Source organism: Thermobia domestica, chromosome 2, assembly GCF_964235325.1.
Source record: "Thermobia domestica chromosome 2, izTheDome1.hap1.1, whole genome shotgun sequence".
Taxonomy (NCBI): Eukaryota; Metazoa; Arthropoda; class Insecta; order Zygentoma; family Lepismatidae; genus Thermobia; species Thermobia domestica.
Genome location: NC_137455.1, coordinates 274,479,751 through 274,506,763, shown reverse-complemented (window position 1 = coordinate 274,506,763; position 27,013 = coordinate 274,479,751). Strand labels below are relative to the sequence as shown.

General features: G+C 36.0%; 1 protein-coding gene across 2 annotated transcripts in view; it reads right to left on the bottom strand.

Annotated features, from left to right (window-relative positions):
- The window catches only part of LOC145678502 (uncharacterized), a 147,188-nt gene extending 121,359 nt beyond the window's left edge, over positions 1-25,829 (bottom strand). The window contains exon 1 of one of the 2 annotated variants that reach the window (XM_081748719.1): positions 25,674-25,829. The gene's annotated coding sequence lies outside the window, so the exon portion shown is untranslated. Of the gene's footprint in view, positions 1-25,430; positions 25,634-25,673 lie in introns of those variants that run through there. The other variant, XM_081748722.1, reaches the window with a different exon arrangement.
- Between the last annotated feature and the right edge of the window lie 1,184 nt (positions 25,830-27,013).

The following is a 27,013-nucleotide window of genomic DNA, read 5'->3' as shown; positions in this document are numbered from 1 at the left end:
TGTACAAAATGAAGAAAATCAATATTCAGTTGCAGAAAACTGATTTCCTGCAGGTGAATTCCCATGTATATATACAGTATGCATCCACATTTATACATTGGTCCGAAAATGTGACAAGGTTGATGCAGTGTTTCCATATAAAAAGTCTATTTAATGCAACTGGTAAAATGAGTGTTTTTTTTTTGACAAAACACGGCCCCTGGCAACACTGTTATCGTAAAATTACTGCAACAGGTGTGTTTTAGGTTAATTAATGATAAGCAATGAGCATTTGCACATAATCGATAACATGAATTCTTAAGTAAAAATTTGCGCACATTTTTTATTTTACACTTATGGTAATTTCTTTCGTCACTACACAAAAACGTTAGCATTGGTCATGATCTCGAAAATATCTACATGGAACATTCTTACATTTGTTTTAAGTCTCAGGTCTTTATCATTCTTAGATCAAAAGATATATGCAATCAAACTTTGGGTTGCGTAACTTTACGGACACACTGTAGAATATCGTTCACCATTTCAATGAAAAACAAGAGACGCTAGCAAAAATATTTATTTCTGAGCCAATGCTATGAAACAATAGATGTGTTATTTATGATCCCAAAACACAACTGAAACAACTAGAAAAAGATAGAAAGGCAGAGAAGGAGTAAACTTATGTTTTTTTTTTTTTTTTTTTCCCTAGTGATTTAGTTTCCGTAAAGCAAGTTGGAGTTTTGCATCTCCTTAAAGTCCATTGAGGCGCTTTAATTCTAGATGTAATAAAATGTCATGGTCTCGGGGGTTGTCGTCAGTTTTATGGCAGGTCTTTACCAATATTGTGTGTGTAGAGCGTCATTTCAGATTGTATACCGATGTAAGAAGATCACTTTTTTATTACTATACTAGCATAAATTACCTGCTCCATTGGGTTAAATTAAGAAAACATAGTAACATGTTCTGTTAGTCAGTCAATTTTTACTATTACTAAATCGCTTTCTGATGTCGGTCATTTTCGATGATTTTTATATATCCCCTTCCCCTCCCCATGATGTGGGTCACGGGATTGGAAGTGTCATTGTTTATTTCAGGGACCCCGAAAACTGAATCCGACACTGATATTGGTCACAATTTTTGCGGGGCTGAATTTGGATTTAAATGGCATCAAAAGTGTCACTGTTCATCTCAATGACCTCAGAACTATAGATTCGACATTAATATCGGTCATTTTCGATCATTTGTAAATGTCTTTCCCTTCATTTAAGTTACATCGTCAAAGAGATATGACAAAAATCATCTCAGGTTTAAACTTCATTTAGGTTGAAAATTTGATCGAGATCCGGTAGTTCAAGAGTTATTAAGTTTTATTTATTTTATATATATCTCCCCCTCCTACCTCCTCCCATAAGTTCTATTGTCAAAGTGAATAGATAAATACCATCCCAGGCCCGAACCTAATTTATGTTGAAAATTTGATTGAGATCGGTCAGGTGGTTAAAGATTAAAGTCACATAGACAGTCATTTTCATTTTATTTTTTTACATATATATCCCCCCTCCCCTTCCCCTTCCCCTTCCCCTACGTTTCACTGTCAAAGTTAAATGATAAAAATTATCCCAAGCCCACACGTCATCTATGTTGAAAATTTGATCGAGATTGCTTGGGTGGTTCAAGAGTTATTAAATTTTATTAATTTTTATATATCTGTCCCCTCTTCTCCCCCTCCCCTAAGTTCTACAGTTAAAGTGATATGATAAAAAACACTTCAAGTCTGAACCTCATCTATGTTGAAAATTTGGTTAAGATCGGTCGGGTGGTTTAAACGTGATGAAGTCACAAAGACGGTCACTTTTATTTTTACTTTTTTTAAACATATGTCTCCCCCTCCCTCACTCCTTCATTGCACTGTAAAAGTGAAATGTAGAAAACATCTCAGGACCGAACCTTATCTATGTTGAAAGTTTGGTCCAAATCGGTCTGGTGGTTCAAGAGTTATTCAGTTTTATTCATTTCAATATATTTCCCCTCCTCTCCTCCCCCTCCCCTAAGATCTACTGTCAAAGTGAAAGGATAAAAAATCAAATGAAATGATAATGTCAAAATGAACTGCTAGGTTTGAACTTCATATATGTTGAAAATGTGATTGAGATCGATTGGGTGGTTCAAAAGTTATCAATTCACGATCACAGTCACTTTTATTTTATATTTATTGATTTTTGTATATCTCCTCCTTCACCCCCTCCTCTACGTTGATCCGTCAAAGCGAAATGACAAAAATCATACCAGTCCTGATCCTCGTCTACATTGAAAATTTGATCGAGATCGGTCGGGTGGTTCAAGAGCTATTAAGTTTTATTTATTTTCTTATATGTCCCCTCTTCTGCCCCTTCCCTAAGTTCTACCATCAAGGTAAATAGCTGAAAGCACTCCCAGGCCAGAACCGCATATACATTGAAAATTTGATCGAGATCGGTCGAGCGGTTCAAGAGATTAAGAGTCACAAACATAGTCATTTTCAATTTTATAATATAGATTAGTATATAACTTACTAAAAAGCATGTGTTCCTCAAATTCGAGGGGGGGGGGGGAATTGCTACTCTGCCTTCCCCAAAATGACTCTGTCATTATGAGTATGTGGTCCGTAATCTGTGTTTATGAAAACCTAACATGCAGCAAAGGAGAAAAGTTAGTTTCTTGAAGGGACATATATTATTGAACTGTGTAACTAGATACGAAATCAAAAGAGAATCATTGTGCTATGAAATAATGACAAAAATACATTTTCATTCTGTCATTAAATAAAAAGGATTTGATTTCATTTGAGTGTACGGAACATACTGATTAACGTGGAATCCGAGCCTCATGAACTCCCGCCGGGAATCCAACCCGGGTCTCCGACGCCAAAGGCGCGTGTGTTAACCGCTTACCTACGAGTAGTGTTGCCAACAGCCTTTAAAGGAAATAGGTTACATGGCCTTCAGAAATAAGCTTTTTAACGCAAAAAAGGCTAGATTTAGAACTACTAACCTATAACCCACATTGTAGTTTTTAAAGCCCTTTTTGTGTAGGATTATAAGTGACACATAGTACAATCTGAAGTGTTGGATTTTATTCGCTGAAGACTAACAAGCAACATACCCGACTTTAAATTACAATAAAATCCATCAAAAACTCATTTGATTTGTAAACGTCAACAGTCATATCATCCGTTTAATTGAAATAAATCATCATCGATGACCTCGCAGCTAGCCGAGGCGCTGGAATTGGATGCAGTGTTTCTTCCAAGCATGTTTTTAAGGAGGCACTGCCCTCCCCCTTCCGGAGCTCTGAGAGTGCCCCCGGGAGGAAACCAAAATAATACGTCTATAATATAATAATAAATAGAATAGTACCAGCAGTGTCTCCCCGAATACTAAATGCGCCCTCCCCGGAACATTGTTTCTGAAAGAAGCACTGAGGATGCACCATCGTTAGATTGGTTATGTTTGTGTAGATTGCCACGGTCCCAATTTTCAGTAGTACTTCTTTCGGTAGGTCATAGTCCTTTTAAACACTTATCTCTCCGTACACCCACACAATTGCCTTGAGAATTTGCATGCTAATTAGATATCCTGTTTCCTTAAATAAACAAAAACAATGTCTGTGGCTTGAAGAACCGAACAGTTCACTGAATTTGTATTGGAAAACTTTCATTCTTGCATCGAATGCTAAAATTAAGATAATTAAAAAGTAGCAAATGGAGCCGTTACGGGGACGATATTAAAATTCTTTCTGAGCCGAAAAATATTGTTAAGTAGTTGCAAATCTGTGGGTGGGGAAGAGAGAAGAACGAAAAACGTATTCGTTGCATAATAAAACACTTCTATATAGAGAAATCAATTAATACAATAATGTATAATGACAGACTAATTTTTAAAAATTACGCTTTATGTTCAAAGAAAAAGTATATTTAGAATTAATTTAACGGCTAACAAAAAACCCAAAAGTGGCAAACACTTTCATAAAATAAGCTATATTTAAGGCTATAAGCATTTCGTAAATTTGTATGGCTAAATGCCTCTCCAAATAGGCTAGATTTAGCCAAAAATAGGCTAAATTGGCATCAGTGCCTACGAGCCATTAAAAAGGATTCTCACTTTGGTAATAAATTTGGATTACTGATACATGCATCGCATTTCTGTGATTTTGTGTAGCAAACTCCGATGCGATACCGCTTACTAAAAACGCTCAAAAATATATACAGTTAAATCTGCCTTCAACGGACTGCTTATTAAACGGAAATGTTTTTCGGTCTCTTGAAATTATGGATGAAAAATGTGTTAAACTCCTTATCTCGGTAACTAGTGTTCAAAGTGGAAAAAGCAGAGGCGGTATGTTTTATTTTAATTTTTCACTCGACATATCATCTATCTAAATGCTGAGATACGTGAGGGTATGTTGCCTGAAAGATTGCATTTCAATTTACATACTGACTAGAAACCATTGGAGAGTTTCTCTGTAGTTACGGGAGGGAGGGACATGGAGAGACTTTGATTCCCCACCAATAACCCTCAAAAAAAGTATTAAAATATCCTCTTATGTAGCATTATAGAGAATTATTCACGAAAATGCTCAAAAATTGAGTTTTTATATTAGCAATTTCCTGCGGAGAAACTTGTGGACCCCCACTCAACTGAGAGGTATTTCAAACTTCCGGAATATCCGCCCATGCTCAAAACACGACATTTATATGCATTAAGTATAGAAGACACACCATACATAAGAAAGAAACAATTCAATATGGCACATCAAACTGTAATACGTGAACTTCTTTGAAGACATCTCATTTTTATAAACAAAAAGTAGGAAAAAGATACCAAGAAATGTCTGTGTTGTCAACTTACATTAGAAATTATCTTTACATAAGAAATAAGGTCTTTCTACGTACAAAGCGATTCGTCAATTACTGTGTATAAAAATGAATTTATTAAAGATATTTAGCATCTACTCTCCAGTGATGGTATGTCATGATCATGATCACGAAAAATCCAGAGACGGTATGACATACCACCGCATACCGTCTCACTTCGACCACTGTCGGTAACTATGTTACATGGGCAAGGGAAATCACAATGAACTTTTTCACTGAAAATTTCAAGTTACTGGCAAGGAGCGTTTAGGGAGTTTCTACACGTACTATTAGAGAGCACGTTGTCAGTAAAATAGACAGTGCTGTACAAAACAGAAACAGACACAACGGCACGTAGACGCCTTGAGAATTATACGGAAACTTTGAAAGAAATAAAATGTAGGAAGAAGTGGAATATGGCACTGAATTAGAAGAAGAGTGTAAACTAAATACTTATCTAGATGCTGTCGATAGTTTGAATAAACTCTCACAATTTTTCTTATGTTGAAATGGCATTGATATGCTTAATGTGGTTTCTTAGGTTAAAGTGTTTGTGGATAGTCAAGTAGCCAAGCAGTAATGTTTGCAAAAATCCCACTTTGACTATTAGAAAATATAGTTAACGTGTGAATTTCTATTCATTATAAATTTTGCCTGTATTAATTCGTAGTAGTAATATTATACTGTAAACTGAGTAAGACATGTACAGTATTTTATTTTATCTCAGTATGTCCATAATATATATATAATGAATATATCTACTTTTGTTAACCTGTCTTTAACGGAAATTTTTGTAGGTCCTGTTAAATTTTTCCATTTAGCTTGACACGTCTTTGTAACTTTTAAACTAATGACGAAAGAAAACTGAAATTTTGTAACAAGTAAATGCATGTCGGAAACGTTTTGGGGGCAGCGGAGACTCAGTGATAGAACGTTCATCTCTGGTGCAAGGGGTTTTTGTTGGATTCCAGCTCGTGCCAACTGAGCTTTGTGGTGGACAAACATCGTGTGTGGGTGGGTTTTCTCGGGGTTCTCCCGTGTCTTTCCACTTTCTTCATTCTACCGTTTCATTCATTTCTTATCATCACCGTCTCCTTCAGCCCAGCCAACATAATCAAAGGACGTAAAATGTAACGATTTCATTTCATTTTTTCGAAGGCGTGTTGACGCAAACCTAAAAGTAAGAATACACAACATGAATTTAAAAAGTACTTCTCAAATTAACTATAAAGGTAACCAAGAAAGTTTTGTCGCTTTTTCCACCCATCAACTTCTAGCATGGATATGACACCTAAGAAATACCTGAAAGATAAAAAAAAAGTCCCCATCAGCATCGACGACCCTCTGCCAACATTCTGGAAGGTCATCGATTCCATCGCTGTAGAACCTTGTGGCCTGTAAAGCGAAAAACGTATCAAGTGAATTTTGCACCTCTACTATTGATTTGAACTGGCGTCCTCTAAGATGACTGTCCAAGGAATGGAACAGGTGATAATTGGACGATGCAATGTCCGGAGAATATGGCCGATGCAATAGTGTTTCTCATCCAAGGCATAGAATGGTGTCTCGGATCATCCTAGCCACGTGGGGCTTAGCGTTGTCTTGTAACAGAAAAACCCCTTTGCGATTCAGAAGTGCTGGTTTCAGAGTTTTGAGTTTTTCTGAATCACGGCTCAACTGCTGACAGTAAATAGTTGCATTGATGCTCTAAACAGCTGGCAGAAGTTCCCGATGCACGATGCCACGGGCAGTCCACCAAACACACAGGAGTACCTTCTGGTGCAGTGCTGGTTTCGGCTGTTTTGGAACCGGTTAATGGTATGCTAATCAATGATGACGGCGTTGTGGAGCTTCGTACAGGACCAATTTCTCATCACATGTCAACACCCTGTCCAGAAATGGCTCCTTCCTCAGACGAGACGGCAAAAAACACAGGTGTATGCTCGCGTTGTCTTTTGGTCCGAGTCAAATTATTTGGGATCCATCGACCCAACTTGTAGTGCTTCCCAATTTGATGGAGGTGCTGCAGAATAATTTCTCCACTCACACTGAGTTGTACTCTCACTTCCTCACATGTCTGGTCACTATTCGCTTCAATTGCTGGCAGTCAATCTTCATTTTGTACATGTCTTGATCTTCCGGCACGCAGTGCGTCTTCGAGTATTTCGTCACTGCCCTTAAGCTTGTTAAACCACTCCTGCACTGTCCGCTTAGTCACGACATCCTCACCAAAGGCCTGGCATATCTTCCGCCCCGCTGCAGCGACGTTGACACCAGTTTGAAATCATAGACATTCACACACACATGATACTCTGTGGAGGTCCATGTTCACTCTGTCTTTACGCGAGTTCACGGTGTAACTGAACTGCCACAACCAAGTAGTATATTGGATATATCCACACCAACAATTGATCTTCGCCTCATCTCCATTCGCATTCAAATCACGGTGTGAGAGTAAACTGAACACAGAAATCCACGAAATGCGAAAGTACTTTCTTGGTTACCTTTATAGAATCGTCTAAATTGTGGAAAGTTGTACCTATGAACACTAAGAGAATTTGTGTATCTACTTTCTCTTACAAGTAAAGGGTCTAAATGGATGAATCGAGTTTCGGTATGAGACATAATGCGCCTAATAGAGGATGTGAAAATATGTGTATGTGCAAAGTTATAGCGGCTGAGCGCCATTAGAAACGGAGGGGGAGGAGATCAAAGTTAATGGAAGAAGGGCTATGCTATGTTATAGAAATATCTATATATATAAAAGAGAACGTACAAATCCTTTGTTCCCTCATCACGCTAATACGGCTGAACCAATTTCTTTCATTTTTGGGGGGTTATTAGGATTTGGACCCTAGATTGTTTTTATCATATCACTTTAATTTTTAATTACCAGTGTCTTGAGATAATTGACCATTCAAGTGTCCATAACGTACAAATCCTTTGTTAGTTCATCATAGGTAAAAATAAACGTATTTATATGCAACCCGCATGACCGTGTCACTCGGCGGGTTAACATAAATGACAGGCGATATAATGTTAACATTTACTGCAAGCATATTTCACGGGTATTAAACACATGAGATATGGAGTTGTGCATTTAAATTTTCATTTCAACCCAGCGAAGCGGGTAATATATGCTAGTATCAAATAAACTATTGAATCGTAAAAATTGTGAAAGGTAGACATTGCAAACGGTAGTAGTTTCACATATTCGCAAAAGAAGAAAGGGTAGAGTAGATTACGAACCTCCGACGCCATCTTGAAATCCGCAATTTTGAAATCTGTGATATTTTTTGAAATGGAAAGATAGGCATGTGGCACATGTGTTTGATCAGAAATTCAATGCTGCTGTCAACTTGTCATGTCAATAACCGCTGATGAATTATGGTCTATTTTATCTCTTTGGATACCATCTAGTTGTTCCTAGATATCACGAACATGATTATTAGAATGTAACATACATTTATGCATCTATTGAAAGCCAAGTAATAATGTGCCTTACCGCCTGTAATATACATTAAATATAAAAATATTTGAACATGAATTCTAAAAAGTTCATAAATACAAATCAAAAGACGAAAAAATGAGAAACATACTACTTGTGTTAATCCCTCGTGCAGTTGATAAGAAGTTCTTCTTTGAGTGAATGACGTAAGCAAAAGGACAGTTCACAATGTGCACATGTGACGAACTTAGGATTAGTACATTGTTGATATTGACAGTCTGCTGCACTTGCTGCACTGAAGCAATATTCAGTGGAAGTTTGAAATGGTCCTGGGTGCTTGTCAAGATACCCTGCTTTAAAAAAGGCGTGACATATAAAATTTCGGAAACGGGGAGCACTAAACTGGAAATGCGTCAACGCTTAAAGGCGGATTAAATTGTCTCGATGCCAAATATTGTAGTCATTGATGGACAGTACTGTATCTGTTAGATATTTTACAATTTTTTTATAACTTCTGAAAAATCCAACATCTAAAAGCTGGATAAGACCTGTGCACTTGTGAAGTATCAGCTTTTTGTGGAACTGAATACCATCCGGAACAATTGATTAATTCGTCGTCTTTGTTACATGACCAAGAATCAACTAAAAGCATGAGATGCTTCTCTGGCATATTTGACCAGAACACATCTTGCAGAAATATTTTTAAATCCTCTGGCTGTCTTTCTGGCACATGATTTTATATTAGGAGGATTGCTAGTTTTGTTAGCGGGGAATTTGCCAGTGGGTTCAGCAGACAGGAGAAACATTGGAGACTGAATAGATCGATCCATTGAGATTACCGGCATGATCATGTAGGAGTGAGTGCTGGCTGTTACTGAACCAACGCTTGCACTAATTATTTTGGTACCCTTCGATGCCAAAGTTCTTCCGGAATGAAGTTCTTTATCAAGCCGGCTTTGATCTGCATTGAACACCTGATGTGGTTGAAGCTCGTTACAACTTATTAGGCACTTTGTGTTCGCGATAAACTTTTCTGCCGTTTTGTGCAGATCCTGTTCATATTGCGAGGTCTTGCTGACAATGTGTGTAATTTTTCGCAACACAATGTGGTTTCGTTTCTTAAATTTCTTTACCTATGACACGGACTCCTTGAAGTTTGTGGTGTTGTTTGGATCGATTTGCTTTTTCACATGCAACGCCCACATACGAAGAGTAGGGTCATGAATGATAGCGCCACTGTTTCTCGCACTCTTAAAGATATGTAGCACCCCATTATTTATTTTCGTTGTAGACGGTCTTTTTATCTTTTGCTCGAACGTGCGCAGAGGATTCAAATTACCTTGCAAAAATTTATACCGGTAAGTATATCATTTAACAAAAGGTAACTATATAAACTCCACATTGGTTTCGACCAAAAGCGCAAGAAACAAGAAAAACAAGTGGAAGAGGTCCTTCCAGACCGGAGCAGTTCTCTTCGGGACCATATGAACCAAATTGGAAGTAATATCATAAATATTAATGTAATAATATATAACTTGGATATCAAATTTCCCTGTTAGGTTTCTTGGCTTGTAGATTTGCTTAACGTACATCTGTTTTCGTGATAATCCAGACTTTCAACATACAGATACCAGTCTCCTAGATGTTCGTAAATAACTATAAAGATGATCCTAAATCTTCCAAATAACTACAGATAACGATCACTAAAGTTCATAATTGACCTGTTGAGAACATGCTGCCCTAATTGATATATCACATGAGAACCTTTCCATTTAAAAAAATATCACAGATTTCAAAATGGCGGCGGAGGTTCGTGATCTACTCTACCCATTCTTCCTTTGCCAATATGTGAAACGAATACCGTTTGCATTGCGTATCTTTCATTATTTTTACGATTTAACAGTTTATTTTATGTATTTCTATAACATAGCATAGCTCTTCATCCACCAACTTTGATCCCCTCCCCCTCCGTTTCTTATGGCACTCAGCCGCTATAACTTCGCACATACACATATTTTCACATCCTCTATCAGGCGCACTATGTCTCATCCCGTAACTCAATTCAACCATTTGGACCCTTTACTTGTTAGTATTTCTACAGAACTGACGACACTTCTGCAGTCTTAAACAAAAAATGTTAACGTACGCACTTGAGATTTTAATACAATCTAAAACGTGAGATGGGATTAGGAAAGATGAGAATTCCCGTCTGGTTTAAAATGGCAGAAATTTTTATCTGGGACACATCACTGACTGATAAGACTTCTAGTCAACACCGGATGACACCTTTACCAACATATCTCTCGTGGCCGGTTTGGAATGAGAGAAATCCCTTTACCTCTGCTTTAAAAGACGAAAGAAAAAGCTATAAAATAAACTACTTAGTGTCTTTGACGTTTTTATCATCACTACATGTAGTCACAACTGACAGATCAGATTGGCAGTTATTACAGCACTTCAAATTTGGTGACCAATATTTTAATTTGTTATAAAGTTTAATTTTTACACTATCCTATGTTCCCTCGTCTATATGAAAAACGTAAAAGAAGAGAGAGAAAATTCACAGAGAGTTTCTCTTAAGGTAAATTTTAAGTGAATTCAGTAGAGATGACCAACCTGAGTTAAAGCTCACGTACATCATATTTGAAGTACAAGTGTGAACAAAATAAATAACACGTCCCTTTAATCTGACTTTTTTTTTTTTTTTTTTTTGAAAATATATCCGTCTTCTTTATATCGAAGTTTTGGTAGGTTTCTATAGAAGGAAGGGTTAATGACAAATATGTTGTCTATGTTTGTGTTTAATATTATGGTGTGATTCGTGACAATAATAGATGATTCGTTAATACTGCGTTGTGAAAACTGATTTTATAGTTTCATAGTTGCTAAATACATGTAATTAATTTCAATACATTTTTGTTAAGTGACTCATGGCTCACCCTGCGCATATGCTGCCCTCAATTCTTTATAACTATCGCAAAACTATCCGAAAGAAAAAATATTAATATCGATGGAGTTAGATGTTGTTTCACTCTTTCTTTATACCTTAATTTGTGGGCCAACTTTACCGCCAAACTAAAAATAAAAAGTTCTCTACTCGCATCTGTATAAAACTGAAGCAAGAATTTCCCTGTAAATTAAATGCTGAAATCTGATATTCTAGAGTCTCACCAAATGATTGATTTTTCGGACAACAGTGGAGAAGTGGTTTTGTTTCGTGGATGGAATTCCAAACAACACGCGGTTAAATTAGATCGCTTTAGGTCAATTACGATAGGAAAGCTAGCGAAATATTTTGGTTTATTTGAGTGATGTGATGGTAGAAATTCCTGAATGGAAACAGAAAGTTGATCAGAACATTTTACTTTTCAGAAGCCAATCGAAGGGGAATAAAAGCTCTGATTGGATAGCATTCATGTTTGCTGGAAATACAGTAATAAATAAATTACTTATTAAATAAATTACCAACAGATTTATTTTTAAAAGATATAGGTCATTTCATAAACCCTGGTATTCTTAGTAACATCAATGTTACCAAATAACCTTTGAGATTTCGGTTAAAATGATGCAATATTTATTATTATTATTATTATTATTATTATTATTATTATTATTATTATTATTATTATTATTATTATTATTATTATTATTATTATTATTATTATTATTATTATTATTGAAGTTCCTATCTAGAACAACAGTCTCCAATCTTTTCTACCTATATATTGCACAGACTATATCCACATTTATATGAAACATGTATTTAATATTTGCTCTTACTCTTAAACCACAAGCCCAAACAATAAAAAAATATCTTTTTAAAATAATGCAGACAAATAAAGCAATAAAATGAAATTGACACATTAACCCTCAAATGCAATCTTTGAATTTAAGGTTCCATTGTCATGCCTTGCAGCTTAAAGGAGACAGACAGATCGTCGCTATAACTTCAATTTTATTCATGGTAGCTCACCGGCATTTCTCGAATAACGCCTAGCTACCTGCTTCCCATACAATCTTCTAAGCAGTGTTACATAGTTGAACTTAAACTATAATCGTAAAAAAATCTACAATTTTATTTTATTTTGAGTTAATAGTAGTAGTGTAGCTAGCATTTCATTTTAATGAGTCAGCAAAAAAAAAAAAAAAAAAAAAAAAAAAAAAAAGTGTTACCCGATGTAAATTACCTAGGAGTGCATAGGATCGCCTTCTAAATTTTGATAACAATTCCATGTCCCATTCGTAAATTTTGAGAAGGGTGAATAGAAAACCACTTTTTTTTTTCTTGGATATTACCGAAACTAAATATTTGGTATCTTAGCATAGGACCAGGTATGTACACTTATGGTCATTTAGTCTTGCGCGAATATTGTAGTTTACAATTTTTTGTATTCATTACATTTTTTCTTTCACCCTTTGGCTGAAGTTCAATCATTAGTCAGTAGAGATGGTAGAAAGCAATCCTTGCATGAAAATGTTCCCAAAAATATTTTTAAAAAGTAATAAAATTGTAAACAAGCAACAAAATTAAGCTTGATTACCGCTGCCGTGTCGCGACAAAATGCTGTAACTTGAGTTAGATTGTTTTGTCGCTATAAGCATTTCTGAATTTCCCGCCACCGATATTTATGTTTACCAGGCCCAGCATTGAGCTGAGTCAAATACTTTTGAAAATATACCAAAGAGAATTTCGATGTAAGTAGGAAATTAGCCGGTCTGTAGCGACTTTACGGCTCTTTTTCTCAAAACTACTCCGCCAAAGTTACAGCGTTTTGTCGCGACAGGGCAGACCGGTAACTATTTTGGCAATCGCGCTTTCGAGGGAAATTTGTAGGTGCAGGGCAATTCAAACATTTCCAGTAAAAGGTGGGCGGAAAACAAGGAAGGAAAGGAGTAATATTTACACCTACTGTCTAGATATTCTGCCAAACATATATTAGCTTCTGTAATCAAGATTTTGTGCGCAAATATAGAAACAGAAAAACTCTTCTCTTGAAGCTCGAAGCGATGCGCTGCGGACAAACAACCTCAATGTATGGTATTAAATAGGAAACTCATTCTACAAAGTTCACGTAGATGAGTGAGTCAAGTGAAAAACTTCAAACTCCCAAAGATTTTTGATACCAGATCAAATCACATTCCCTTTTCTTTATAATAATATTAATAATAATAATAATAATAATAATAATAATAATAATAATAATAATAATAATAATAATAATAATAATAATATTTTCTTCAATTTCTTTTGGTTTACATATTTATTCTAGAGTAGTAGGGTACCTATAAAATGTTCATATTCATAGGAACTGAAATAACATATTAAGAAAGTAGCCTTTTATCAATTTTTAACTTTTTTCTTTAATCTACGTATCTTCTCAGAAGCAGAGTACTATCGGTAGTAGCTCTTGTCTACTTGCTCCTCCTACTTTTTTCCCTTCGTTCTAGGATTACCACCCGCCTGGGTTTGACCCGGACATTCCGAGAATTAGACAATTCGTCCAGAGTCAGGATCAACATCTATTCAGGACGCCAAATGTCCGGGAATATGAAAATTTATGAATCTACATTTCATATCTGTATTATAACACGTAAGCCGTAGTGGTTCAAAGAAGCCTACCAAACATCTTCATAATTCTTGTCCATTAATTACCTGCTTCAGAAATTTTTAAAACCGCTAGACCTCCATTTTAATCAACGAACTGTTTTGTACTTTATTCGGAGTTTCATTATATTGTTGGCACCACTAACACAAGCTCCAAATGGGTTATTATTCTTTCAATTTTGTGCCACAATAGAACCTACTTTCCATTATTGATTTTAATTGACAAAAAAACAATAAAGCGACAATTTTTGTCATTATTTTTCTAAACACGAAATTCCTTTGAAACGAAATGACTTTGGTATTAAGCTATTAAAATACAGTAGAGCCCCTCTCGTCCGCCCTCAGCTGGTCTGTCACTCTGGTTGATCCGACCGTGCTCGAGCCGAACTTCTCCTGACTCGTCGGTGACTCACGAGGCTCATTGTCATTCACTGCCGTCTCGGCATTGTTGTTTACTTGCTATTACCGCATATCCGCTTTAGTTCTCCGTCATTTCTTGTACCGTTTCTTTCGTTATGCGTGTTTTCTGTACTATACTGTGCAGCTTTTAGTGATTACTTCGTTGGTTTAGTGCTAAAAATCCGTATTTTTCTGTATTTCTGATAATCCGACCTATTTTACGTTCCGACCATACACCAGCCGCAAAGGTGACGGATTAGAGGGGGTCTACTCTAAATCTCTGCAGTGTTGCCACACTTGGTACAATTGTACCAAATTCAGCCCTTTTTGTCATTCATCGGCCCGTTGGTACCACGCTGGCATTTTCAGCCCCATTTGTGAAAAAGTTGGTACAATTCTACCCAATTCAGCACCATTTAATAAATACTTGTCACATTTTCAAAAGTGTCAGTAAGACTTTTACCACAGCTCACGTTACTCCTACTGTGAACTTAAAAATGCTCTTGAACATTCATTTTCTGACGTTGCACTGTGTAACGCTAAGAACTTTGTGTGGAAAGCGAGAATAAGGTGCAATAATTTATATTTTAATATTTTATGATAACGTACTGTTTAGACACGAACTCGGAGATGATTTATTTGTTCTTCGTTTTATATATTTTTTTCTTATATGGCCATAATACCGTTTTATTTTATTGGTCACTTTGAAATAGAGGTAAGTTTGGTTCCCTTACAATACATACCGAAGATGATAAAACTATTTCCCCTTTTAATTTGCAGCCTCTGTTATACTTCCTACGTGCGAGAAAGTTTAATCTACTTCCACGGTTCTTCGGGATCCTCCTATTTCGGTGCTTTAAAAAAGTTTTTTTTTTTTAAAGAACGCTTTCTTGATTGGACTCTTGGAAGAGGGGGTGTTCTAGAACTTTATCTTTTATGACATAATGAATTCAGCCCTTTTTGTTTCAATTTGGTACTATTTTTCAGCCCACTCCAGAGCTAGGACTGTGGCAACACTGAATCTCTGTAATTGTGAGAAAATATAGTTACTTATGTAACGTTTGAAGTGACTTGCATAGTAGTATGCAGTGAATTTTTCAGAAAAATTGTTCCGGGAATTCACACTTAGGATTCCGGGGGGCGCTGCTGGTATTATTCTATTTATTATTATAGACATTTATTTTAGTCTCCTCCGGAGAGGGGCACTCTCAGAGGTCCTGGGGGGCAGTGCCCCACCAAAATCATGACTGGAAGAAACACTGGTAGTAAGGGAGAACAGGGATGTAATGGAAGGTATACGCAGGTATACGGCGTATACCCACCTCTAATTTTTGGAAACTATCGTATTGCCACCTAACATTTAGGAAGTACGCGGGTATACGCTACATTTGATCCAGGGTATAGTCACTTCATTGCAACAAGCAACAATTACTTTTCATGTACTGCATTTCAAAACAAAAAATCTCACTAAACAGCTGGTCGTCAGGTTGTTGCTGCGAATTATGTTTAAATTATTTTAAAATGTTTTCGTTTTCTGGGTGTAGGAATCGAATTTTCCGAGAATACCTTTATAATGGAAAACATTACTCTGAATGTGCAATGCTTTTTCCTCGAGATGTTACATTGTGTTGTCCCACTTTCAGAAAGCTGACCTCTGGTATTATTTTTAAAATGTTTGTATTGGGAACTCTTTTGTTTCTAAAGGTCAGTGAAAGATAAAGTTAAGTGTTGAGGAGGGAGGAGTAGGGTCAGTGGCGTAACTAAAGGCTTGGTAGCCCTCCTCTAGACAGCTTTGAGTGGGGCCCCTTCTCTACTTCCTACTTCACGGTTTGGGGCCCTCCTGCAATGCGGGGTCTGCGGGACCCTTATTTACGCCCCTGAGTAGGGTCTATATTCAAGTGGTGACATTGAACTTGTTCTGTTTTGACATAACGATGACACTTTTCACTCCCTCTTTGATCCAAATTCAAAGTTTGCCAACTGGATACACTTTGAGTGAGGCAATACGGGATGGAACCAGTTCCTTTCTAATTGCGGAAGGATTTTCCGAAAAAATGTGCGCTTTACTTTAGTTCAAGGGTTAAGAGGAAATTAAATGAATATATTTGCGCCAAGAAATCGTTAACCCCCACAAAAGTAACAAAACCTGTCGTCGGTTTAATTTGAAGCATTCACCATCGTTCCCAATACCATCAACTACAACAGCGAACCTCGGATTAGTACTGCTCATTTGTAGCCGCAATTGACATCAAACAAAGCGACGATTGATTTCGATAAATACTCTGCAGCTAATATTAGTAGTAGTTTTTCCGCAACCTACTGGGAAAAAAGGGAGAGGATAAAAGTAAACACTTTTCTTCGTTTGTTTTTGTTGAGATAAAAAAAAATTGAAGAAAATTTGTTAATAGAAGAGGGTAGAAAAGAAAAGTCAGAAAGACTTGTAGCGTATGAGCATGTTACAGCAATTTTTGATCATTTCAGTACAGCCGTCACTTCCAAAATATATGTTTAGCATTTTGGATTGACCAATTAAGAGATGATTCGCAATTTCTAAGATGTCCAAGGTGTTAGAAAATTGGTTAGAAAGGAAAAGGGACAATAGCTGTGTAAATTCCGTTGACGGAAATGTAAAGGCAAAGACATCGAGAAATAGTAAAGAAAAATCCAAAGAACATATTAATTTGCCAGCTACTACTTCGGAGAAAGACGTAAGTTTTTTTCATATTATAAAGGTTGTTATGGCATCTCCGGCTTGATGACGAAGATATCAGAGGGATAACGTCCTTCGTTAAAGGCATTGGAAATGAGGCTAAATGAGGCTTTTAAGAAGACAGCATTTGTTATCTTTAGCTACTTTTCTTTTTTCCAGGGTGTGTAGTTGTTTTATTGTATTTTATTTTATTTAACAATCACCACATACCGCTCAGATGCCATTTTATACTGGATATCTAACAACAATAATAACAATGGAAAGGATTTAGGAAGGAAGAAAATAAATTCGTCAAGTTTCACGTCCCACGATTATTCCGGCTAGGCTAAAGGACACGGTAATGATGAGAAATGAATAAAAATGGTGAAATGAAGAAAGTGGGAGAAAACGGGAGAATCTCTAGAAAATCCACGCACACGTTTGTTCACAACAAAGTTCGCTTGGTGCGGGCTGGAATCGAACCAAGGACCTTACGTATCAGAGGTGAACGCTCTACCACTGAGCCTCCGCGGCCCACAATTTGGTAAGGTATCGGCTAGCATGTTTAGTACGTACTATCCCGGCATTTGCCTGATAGAACCGAGGAAAACCCTAGTCAGGATGGTCAGCAATAGGAATCGAACCCACATCATCCCGAACGCGAAGCCAAAATTCTACCACTTGAGATACTTCGCTCGGTAAGTTTGTAGTTTGTGATTTTTTCTTTTTGATTCGCTGCTGACGGGAAACGTCGAATCGAAATAAATTATTGAACTAAAGTTTTAGATGGGAATACCGATACCACCCGACTCTAACTTGGCACCAGGGATTATTTCAGCAATAAATTGGCCTAAAGCAGAGAGCCAAATAAAGTCTTAAATTAATTTCTAATACTGAAGGTAATCTTTTTCTCTGCCTCTGGTTAATAGATTAAGTGGTTCGGTTACTATTCTCCAAAATGCATATTTCTATCAAGGTTTTTCTCCTTGTTACCTCATAGACATATCCAGATTGTTAATGCAACCGATACGCGCAGAGCCAGTGAGTTGCCTATAAGCAAGGATATCCCATAACTTGTAAGATATAACTATTTGTTAAATATAAGGACCGATTTTTCTTTAGTATTAAATAAGAAAACACTGATTGGCAGTGCAACCATAAAGCTTTAAAAAGCATAACATAATATTTCACTCATGGTTGGTACCTTATTTCTAGTTTTGACAGTTACTTACATATGCAAGTTTGATATCTTTAAGAACATAATAAAGCATAATGTTCCAAAATAAAGCACAAAGTATAATGCTTGATTCCTTCTTTTAAGAACTGTGTTCTCAATTGATTTCTACAAAAGAAAGTTTTATTTAAAATGACTTGGTAAAAAAATGCGTCAAGGGTAGAAACTACCAGTAAACACGGAAACAAGCGAAAAAGTTTATTACACCGAAGTTGAAAACTGCTTCCTTTCAAAGTTGTGAAAGCGGGAAAGTGCACAAAATTGAACTCTGAGCATTAACAGCGCAAAGACTGTTAGTATTAGAAGAAACAGTATGGTGAATTTCAGAGGAAACACACTTGACTTGTCACAAAATACCAAGTTCAAAAGAATGGGGAAAGTAGATACATAATTTCACAAATTAAGTTAAGATCTCATAGATGATTGTGGATTGAATGAGACAAGGTTTAATTAAATCTTCCGTAATTTCCCCAATGTCTTTAATGTGACATTTTTCGAAAATAGAAGTATGGTTTTGTCTGAAATTCACCATACTGTTTCTTCTAGTTGTTGTGCTGTTAATGTTCAGAGTTCAATTTTCTGCACTTTCCCGCGCTCATAATCCGCAAACAACGCCTCTTGCGACTTCACTGTAATAAACATTTTTTTGCTTGTTTTCGTGTCTACTTTCAACCCCTGTAATTAGAATTATAAGACACCCCATATAAGACACCCCACCTAAAAAATTAGCATTACATCACTGAGGGAGAACGACTGACAAGTAAACCTTACGTTTGGGTGAATCGAGTTGCTGACTGAGACACATATGAGAAAGTAGTACTAAATGTGGTCAGTATTTCAGTGAAGTTGTAGGTGCGAAGCTCCAGGGGTTTAGGAGATACAACTACCAGAACATCACATGGAAGTACAGAATAGTCTTCATACAGTTGGAGGTAAAAGCTCTGTAAGACCTCTTGTAACGACAAAAGGTGAATAACAAATATATGGGTACATATTAGGACTATAGGGAAGTCATATAGTAAGGGTATACTTGACGGCGACCATCTTGAAACCCGCCATTTTGAATTAAGGTTAAGTTTTTCAAATAGGAATAGGGTCATGTGATACATGATTTAAGGTGCAAATTTAATCAGAAGAACAATGGTGATGTTGATTTTGATTTACGCGCAATTGGTAAAAAGTTACAGGGAAATTAAATATTGTTGCAGCATATGTATTAGTCCTTTACCCCACCTTGTAAATTTTGTGTTAATGATAATAATTAAATAAAAAGCAGGTGGATAAATATTTGGTCTATGATAAGAGTTGCCTTGTTGGCGGCCATGTTCAAATCCGCCATTTTGAATCAAACAAAAGTTTTAAACAAAACGCTTAACAGTGACACCTTATTAATAGCAAATTTTACCATAACTCCATCGATATAACCATTTTTGCTTTATCATTAACCAGCACAAAATTCAATGGATCATTCCTTACGACTACTGCTTTGACGGAATTCTTAACGACAAATGTGTCAAGTGTAACTCGATTGCTTTTGTCATGTGTGCTCACTGTAAGCAGAGCATTTGTGCAAGTCATGCACTCTTTTCTGAACTACATATTCATTGTACTAATTGAGTACTTTTCTGGAAGAAAGACCCAAGTTCAATTATGACTCAATTCCACTTTGGTCATTTTTCCTTAAATTAGCAACTTGTTTATGTGATAACAAATGCTGGTTAATGATAAAGCAAAAATGGTTATACCGTTGGATTTATGGTAAAATTTGCTATTAATAAGGTGTCAATGTTATGCGTTTTGTTTAAAACTTTTGTCTGATTCAAAATGGCGGATTTGAACATGGCCGCCATCAAGGCAACTCTTATATGCTGCAACAATATTTAATTTCCCTGTAACTTTTTACCAATAGCGTGTAAATCAAAATTAACGTCACCATTGTTCTTCTGATTAAATTTGCGCCTTAAATCATGTATCCCATGACCCTATTCCTATTTTAAAAACTTAACCTTAATTCAAAATGGCGGATTTCAAGATGGCCGCCGTCAGGTATACCCTTACTATATGACTTCCCCCTAGTCTTAATATGTACCTATATATTTGTTATTCACCTTTTGTCGTTACATGAGGTCTTACAGAGGTTTTACCTCCAACTGTATGAAGACTATTCTGCACTTCCATGTGATGTTCTGGTAGCTGTACCTCCTAAACCCCTGGAGCTTCGCACCTACAACTTCACTGAAATACTGACCATATTTAGTACTACTTTCTCATATGTGTCTCAGTGAGCAACTCGATTCACCCAAACGTAAGGTTTATTTGTGAGATGGATAATTTGTTCGGGTGTTCCTGAGCTTGTGTAAACGATGGAAAGGTTAACATACAAAGCTTGAAAGACTAGTTCTTGACTGTTGCAAAGGCGGATCCAGGACGGATATCAGGTGGGACAGTGGGTTGTAATACTGCTACTTAGAGCTACTAAGAGCTCCAAACTCTGGGATGGGATTTATTTATATATATAAAATTAAAAAAATATTCTTGGATAAGAACACGTTAACAGTATTTCATTAAATTTCTTGTCTTATGTGTGGGTGCATATTCTTTCTTTATATGAGCTCCTTCGTGCGGTTAGCGTACGCGCCTTTGGTGTGGGATTCCTGGCAGGAGCTCGTGGGGTTCGGATTTCACATTAATCAGTAGGTCCACATCTTATATAGCCTCTCTGCTGAATGAGATATCAAACTCAAAGTTAACTCAACTCTTTCTTTAAATATACTTTTAAAGTTTACGCCTATTCACAATATTCCTAACCTGAATTTGGGTCTTATATTTCAGATTATGGGGTATCTATCCCGTTCTTCGAGGGCATGCATTGAAGTGCATAACGAAAAGGTGCATTGAAGTGAACTTAGAACACCATGCCAGTCTACCATCATTGCTAGTTGCTTGCGGACAGCTTATCAGCGCATTTCAAAAAGTTTAATATTGTAACGATCCGTAGTGATGGTTTTACTTCGAAAGCGAAAGACATGAAGCTACCATAGATTTTAATACTAGCAACAAGCTCTTCTGTTGTTGGAGAGATGATTTTGCAATCCATCATGGACGTTGATCTCGATCCAAAGACTGTTTCGACCATGTACGAATGTCGAAGCAGATCCATTTTCATCAACAGTGACAATACAAAGAGGAAACCTTTCTGAATTCAATTTCTCTTTACTAGTACTACAACTCCTCCTCCTCCTCCTCCTCCTCCTCCTACTACTACTACTACTACTACTACTATTACTACTACTATTAATAATAATATGTTGATTGCAATACCCATTTGTAAATTTTGTCGTATAATACTTTTTTTTTTTTTTTTTTTGAAGGGAATAACGCATGGATATGCAATGTTGAGTCGGTCTCACGAGTAGAGAAAGGTTACTGTATAAACTGTAAGAGGTAATTTCTCGTTTAAAAAAAAAAAAAAGTTCATATAGATATATAGACAAAAAGAAAAAAAAAACAGTTTTAGAGCTAGGGTCGTTCAAACACATGGAAAGACTACATTACAACACGCATTATTTCGAAAATGAGAAACCATTGGGTGAAATTATCATCAGCGGAAAGGTAGTCACACATATCGTAATATGAGAACCAGAGGAACGTAACTACATTTTCGTAGGTTTACAGGAGAGAGAGAGAAAAAGTTTTTTTCTTGTTTCAAACAAATGTTTTAATAAGATGGTAACCACATTATTGCATAGTAGACAAGTCAGTGACAAAGTCAACTTCAATAACACTCAAATAACACCAAGTAGGGCTTCCAGAATTATCCAAGCAAACAAAAATTCCATTCTTGGGGTTACGTTCCTTTAGTTCTCATACGACGATATAACCTACATATTTCAGATATGCATATTTCAGCAATGTGCAGTGGGTGTGTAAGGGATTCTATACTAACATAATTTCTATACGTGCTCCCAACATAATTCTCAGACATGATCTGACGGGATCTTGTCTGGGAAGTATACCATGTAGGGAGTCATTTATGTACTCATTGCATCTTGTTCAAATATTCATTTTTGGGTGAGATATGCATGGTTTGCTTTAACTTATAATGACCACTACTACATGATTTCTAGTTTTTGAAATACTGCGTGTTAAAATAGTTATTGAGATAATTTTCCTTTTCTACTACACAGCTCCTTTGGAAGAACGATTCCCACAATAGACTCAAAATCGATTTTGATTTCACTTATTTTTTAATAGTATTTTGGTAATATTTTATCATTTCCAGATGCTAGTCATTTAACTTTAGGCAAAAACTGTAGGAAAAATGTAGTAAATGCAGAAAATCGTAAACTACAGTGTATACGCAAGAGTTAATGACCACAGGCGTATGGATAACAAATTGCTAACAATTTAAAATTTGGGAGATTTTTGCCCTAGTACGTCTAGTTTGATGAGGCTTTATCTGGACATGTTGTATACATTTAATAGTTGAGTAGAGAGTTTCATTCTCTTTCAAAATATATGAATACATTGTTGTACTACTCGTAAATTTTGAAAGCAGTACACACGACGACCACTTAAAGTTTAGAATTGTCGAAAATAAAAATTTGGTGATTGTTCTCTTGGACTTGAATAAATGTTTCTGTAAATTTGGTTGGTCCTACTTGTCTCCTTCTATGGGTAAAAAATTGTCAGAAGTATAGGTAATGAATATGAATCTATATTATGCTCGTTACGCGGTTGGTTTTTGTCGTAATTTATATTTTTTGATTAACCTTTATTGTTTTATTTGGTCTTATGGACAGATACATGGATAATTCTCTTTCATAGAAGACGAGTACTTTGACGCATACCCTTAAATTTAAGGAGAAATTTAACCCACCTTAAATTTGAGAATAAATCAAAAAATGAAAAATAAAATAAAATAAAAATTTAAAAATGTTCTCTAGGATGTAAATTCTATCTCCATAAACTTGATCGTTTTTATTATTCTTCTATAATAAAAAAAATGCTCCAAATATAAGTAAGCAGCACTATATTTGGCAAGATTTTTGTGATTTTTGTGGGAAATTTGAATTAGTACGAGGCAGGATTTTGAATGTAGTGTCTCAATATCCATCAGTAAGGCTTTATTGTAATATATGGCCATATGAATGAGTACGTTGGTTTCTTCTCTTGAATAGGGCATGGGTTCTTATGACACACGCTTTTGAAATTTTGGAAGGTGTCAAAATTAAAAATTGGTAAATTGTCTCATAGGACTAAGGTATAAGCTTCTGTAAATTTGGGTAGTCCATGTTGTTTTCTTCTGTGAATAAAAGAAATGCCAAAGAAAAATCAAATTTGGGAGGTTTGTGACCTAATTTTATCTTCTACTAGCTGAAATAACCGTTCTCTGGACATAGAGGATAAGGTTTACTCATTACATTATATTTGAAGGTAAAGAAATGAGTGAAATAAATAAATAAATAAATAAACAAGAAAGATCAACGCCTTTTGCATTGCCTCTGTCAATATGAGTTTCATAAATAAATAACTGAAAAAAAAATATAGCAACGCTTCAGCATTGTTCTCCTCAGTATCAGTGAAACAAATAAATACGGAAGAACTGTCCTGTCTGTTCCTGGACCAGATTGCCTAAATTTGGGCTAAAATGTCACTGGATTTGCCATCAATCAGCTTAACGATCCGAAAACTTTTTGTTCGATACTAATATCGGTCATGTTTGACATGTTATTTTTCACACCTTCCGACTCCATGACGATGCGAGCTAAAATTTGACTTGATCGGCACAAGGAATGTTACTATTCATTTCAGCGATCCCGACAACTATGAATTTGATACTAATATAGGTCATTATGGACATATTATATTTTATTCTTCGAACACTCTTATGACAATGGGGGCTAAAGATGGACCTCAACGGCTTCGGAAGCGTCAGTGATCATGAAAACTATCAATTTAACACTAATGTCGATAATTTGGAACATACTATTTTTCAAGCCCTTCCAACCTCTATGATAATGCATACTAAAATTGGACTTGAATGGCATCAGGTGTGTTACTATTTGTCTCAAAGTCCCTGAAAACTATGGTTTTGACAATAATATCGGTCATTTTGGACATGTTATTTTTTAAACATCCAAATTCCTCGTAACAATGAGATAAAGTTGGACTTGAATGGCGTGCAGAGTGTTACTATTCATAGCATGAACCGTGAAAACTATGAATATGACGCTAATATCGGCCATTTTGGACATATTATTTTTCACTCCCCGTCAATTTCCAATAACAATGGAGGATAAAACTAGGTTTGAATGGCGCAACCAGTGCTACTAACCATATCATCGTTCCCGAAAAATATGAATTTAACACTAATATACTATCGGTCATTTTGGACATTTCTCCATCATAAAGGAACTATGTAACCACGGAAGAAACTAGAACAAAAAGGGGGAAATGACAATATACTATATTTCCGTTAACGTATTGAGCAGCAGTATCATTTGACAGTATTCAGATATTCGAAAAAATCTCAAATTTTGCTCATGTTAAAATTAAGTGAAAAATCACTTAATGATGCCATACAACCAACAGGGAATAAATTTCATATTATAAAGAGAAATTATCAAAAATTCTTATTTTCGTTTCATTTCAAATAATAATATCTAAAATACAACCTCTTTATCTAAAGTATAATAGATACATTATTTATTTTTTTTATATTGGAGAATCCCTTCGTTTCGTTTGAAGTTTAAGAAAAAGTAAATTAACATAACTTCTTATCTTGTTGGGTTTTGTATGGGCTTCCGGTTGGGATTGAACCAAGGATTTTTTCACCTTTAGAGATATATTCGTTAGTAGAAATTCATTAAGGGTAATTACCAAGCAACGATATAAATACAGGAAATGATTGCCTAAGGGAGATTAAAATCTTCGAAACCCTTCTGGTACAGTATAGCTTAAAATATTTCCTGGGCTACTTCAATATAACGGCATATTTAATAATATTAGCTTTGCAGTTTGTAGATAACGTCTCGTAAAATATCAATTTTGTTTGAAAAAAAAAAGAATTACATATACAAATTTCACGCACTATATATAAACCTTTTTTATTGTTAGAGTTCAATCAATTTAGCCCTAGAAACTGGAAATCTATTAATGATTAAAATCATATATATACAGTACCTTGCAACTGCCTCCATACAGGAAAAAGTCTCGAATCGTCTTGGTGTGATCAGACAGGAACTCGTTTAGTTTGATTTCTGTTGCCAATTAACCTACATAACTGTCTTCATTCACATCTGCATGAAAAATGTGGTATTTGTCTTCACGTTCACTCCTCCTTCCCTAACAATGGAATTCATCCAGGATAAGTTTAGAAAATATGCGTTCGAATAGCTGGAAAGCTATAACAACAGAGCATCTTACCTGGTTATGGGCGTTTATGACATCCGCACAGCTGCTTCTGTCTGACGCAAAATGCTTTCACATTCTAATTTTTCTTCTGTTTTTGAAATCTTGTTGTTTACGATTCATATATAATGAATGTCATACGAATGTTTGTTAAGGCTATTTATCTTTGGCTAACACACACAAGCATCTGACGTAAGTTATAACATCCACGTTGCTAATCTACTCTATTTGTAATATTATCCTATTTCCATTGTGAAAGGTCATTATCACTGCCGTAGGAAACACTGATAAGCGCTACTGATTTCAGAAAACTAAGAGCTAGTAAATTACCATGTTGCTACAACAGAATATCAGAAAGAACCAGCGTTGCCAGATCTAGCATAATGATGCTAGATCTAGCATAATTTGCATGACTTTAGCATCTAGCATCTTGCTTTTAGCATCCTGCCCAAAACTAGCATAATTTCAGCAAGTTTATCAAAAAGACGTAAAACCTGGAGATGAGAAAGAAGTTGGTCGCGGGAAGGAAAAGAAGGAAGAAATGTATTCTCGCCCATTGATTCATACAGTCGGTAAACCATACAGGCAGTCTTATTTTCGGAAGTAGGTTAGAAACGGCTTTGGGCGTTTTTGTGTGGCTCCACCCAGGGTTTTCTAATCCTTTAACAGCGAGGCATGGGCGGAGCTATGGGGGCCATTCTCCCCCAAACTTTTTGACAACTTCCCTATCTTTATTTCTGACTTCATGACCATCTTTATTCCTGAAATGAAAGGTCCGAGACCGACCAAAAATTTGCCCCCCAGCAGACAATTCCTAACTCCGCTTAGGCTGCGAGGTAACTTTCTTTCAAAATATGTAAACAAACACTTTGCATTCATTTATACGATATATACGCCATTGAGTCTGGCAACGACTGCACTAGTTTAGTTAAGTTAAAGCTTTGGTGCGTGAAGTATTGAGTTCTATCCACGCATTCTTGCGCTCTGCCTATTTTAAGTTACGTTATCGTATCTCAGCTTCGGTTTTTTTCTTTTAAAATTCCTGAATTAGTAAGTATGAGGATCTAGCATAATTTGACCGAATCTAGCATAATTTCGATCAGGTTTTGGAATAATTCCGAGCTGTGAGTCTGGCAACGCTGGAAAGAACACTCACGATAAATGCAGATCATACACAAGAAAATGTACAAACGTACCGTACATATTGTAAACATTTTGTTCATTTTGGTGATTGTTGAGACCACTTAATGAAACAATTATTTAATAATGGAAGCCAAGGTAGTTCAATGGTAAAACTCTCACTTTTGGCTTGTGTTTTTGGTTCAATCTTAGCTCTCGCCAAATGGATTTTGTGG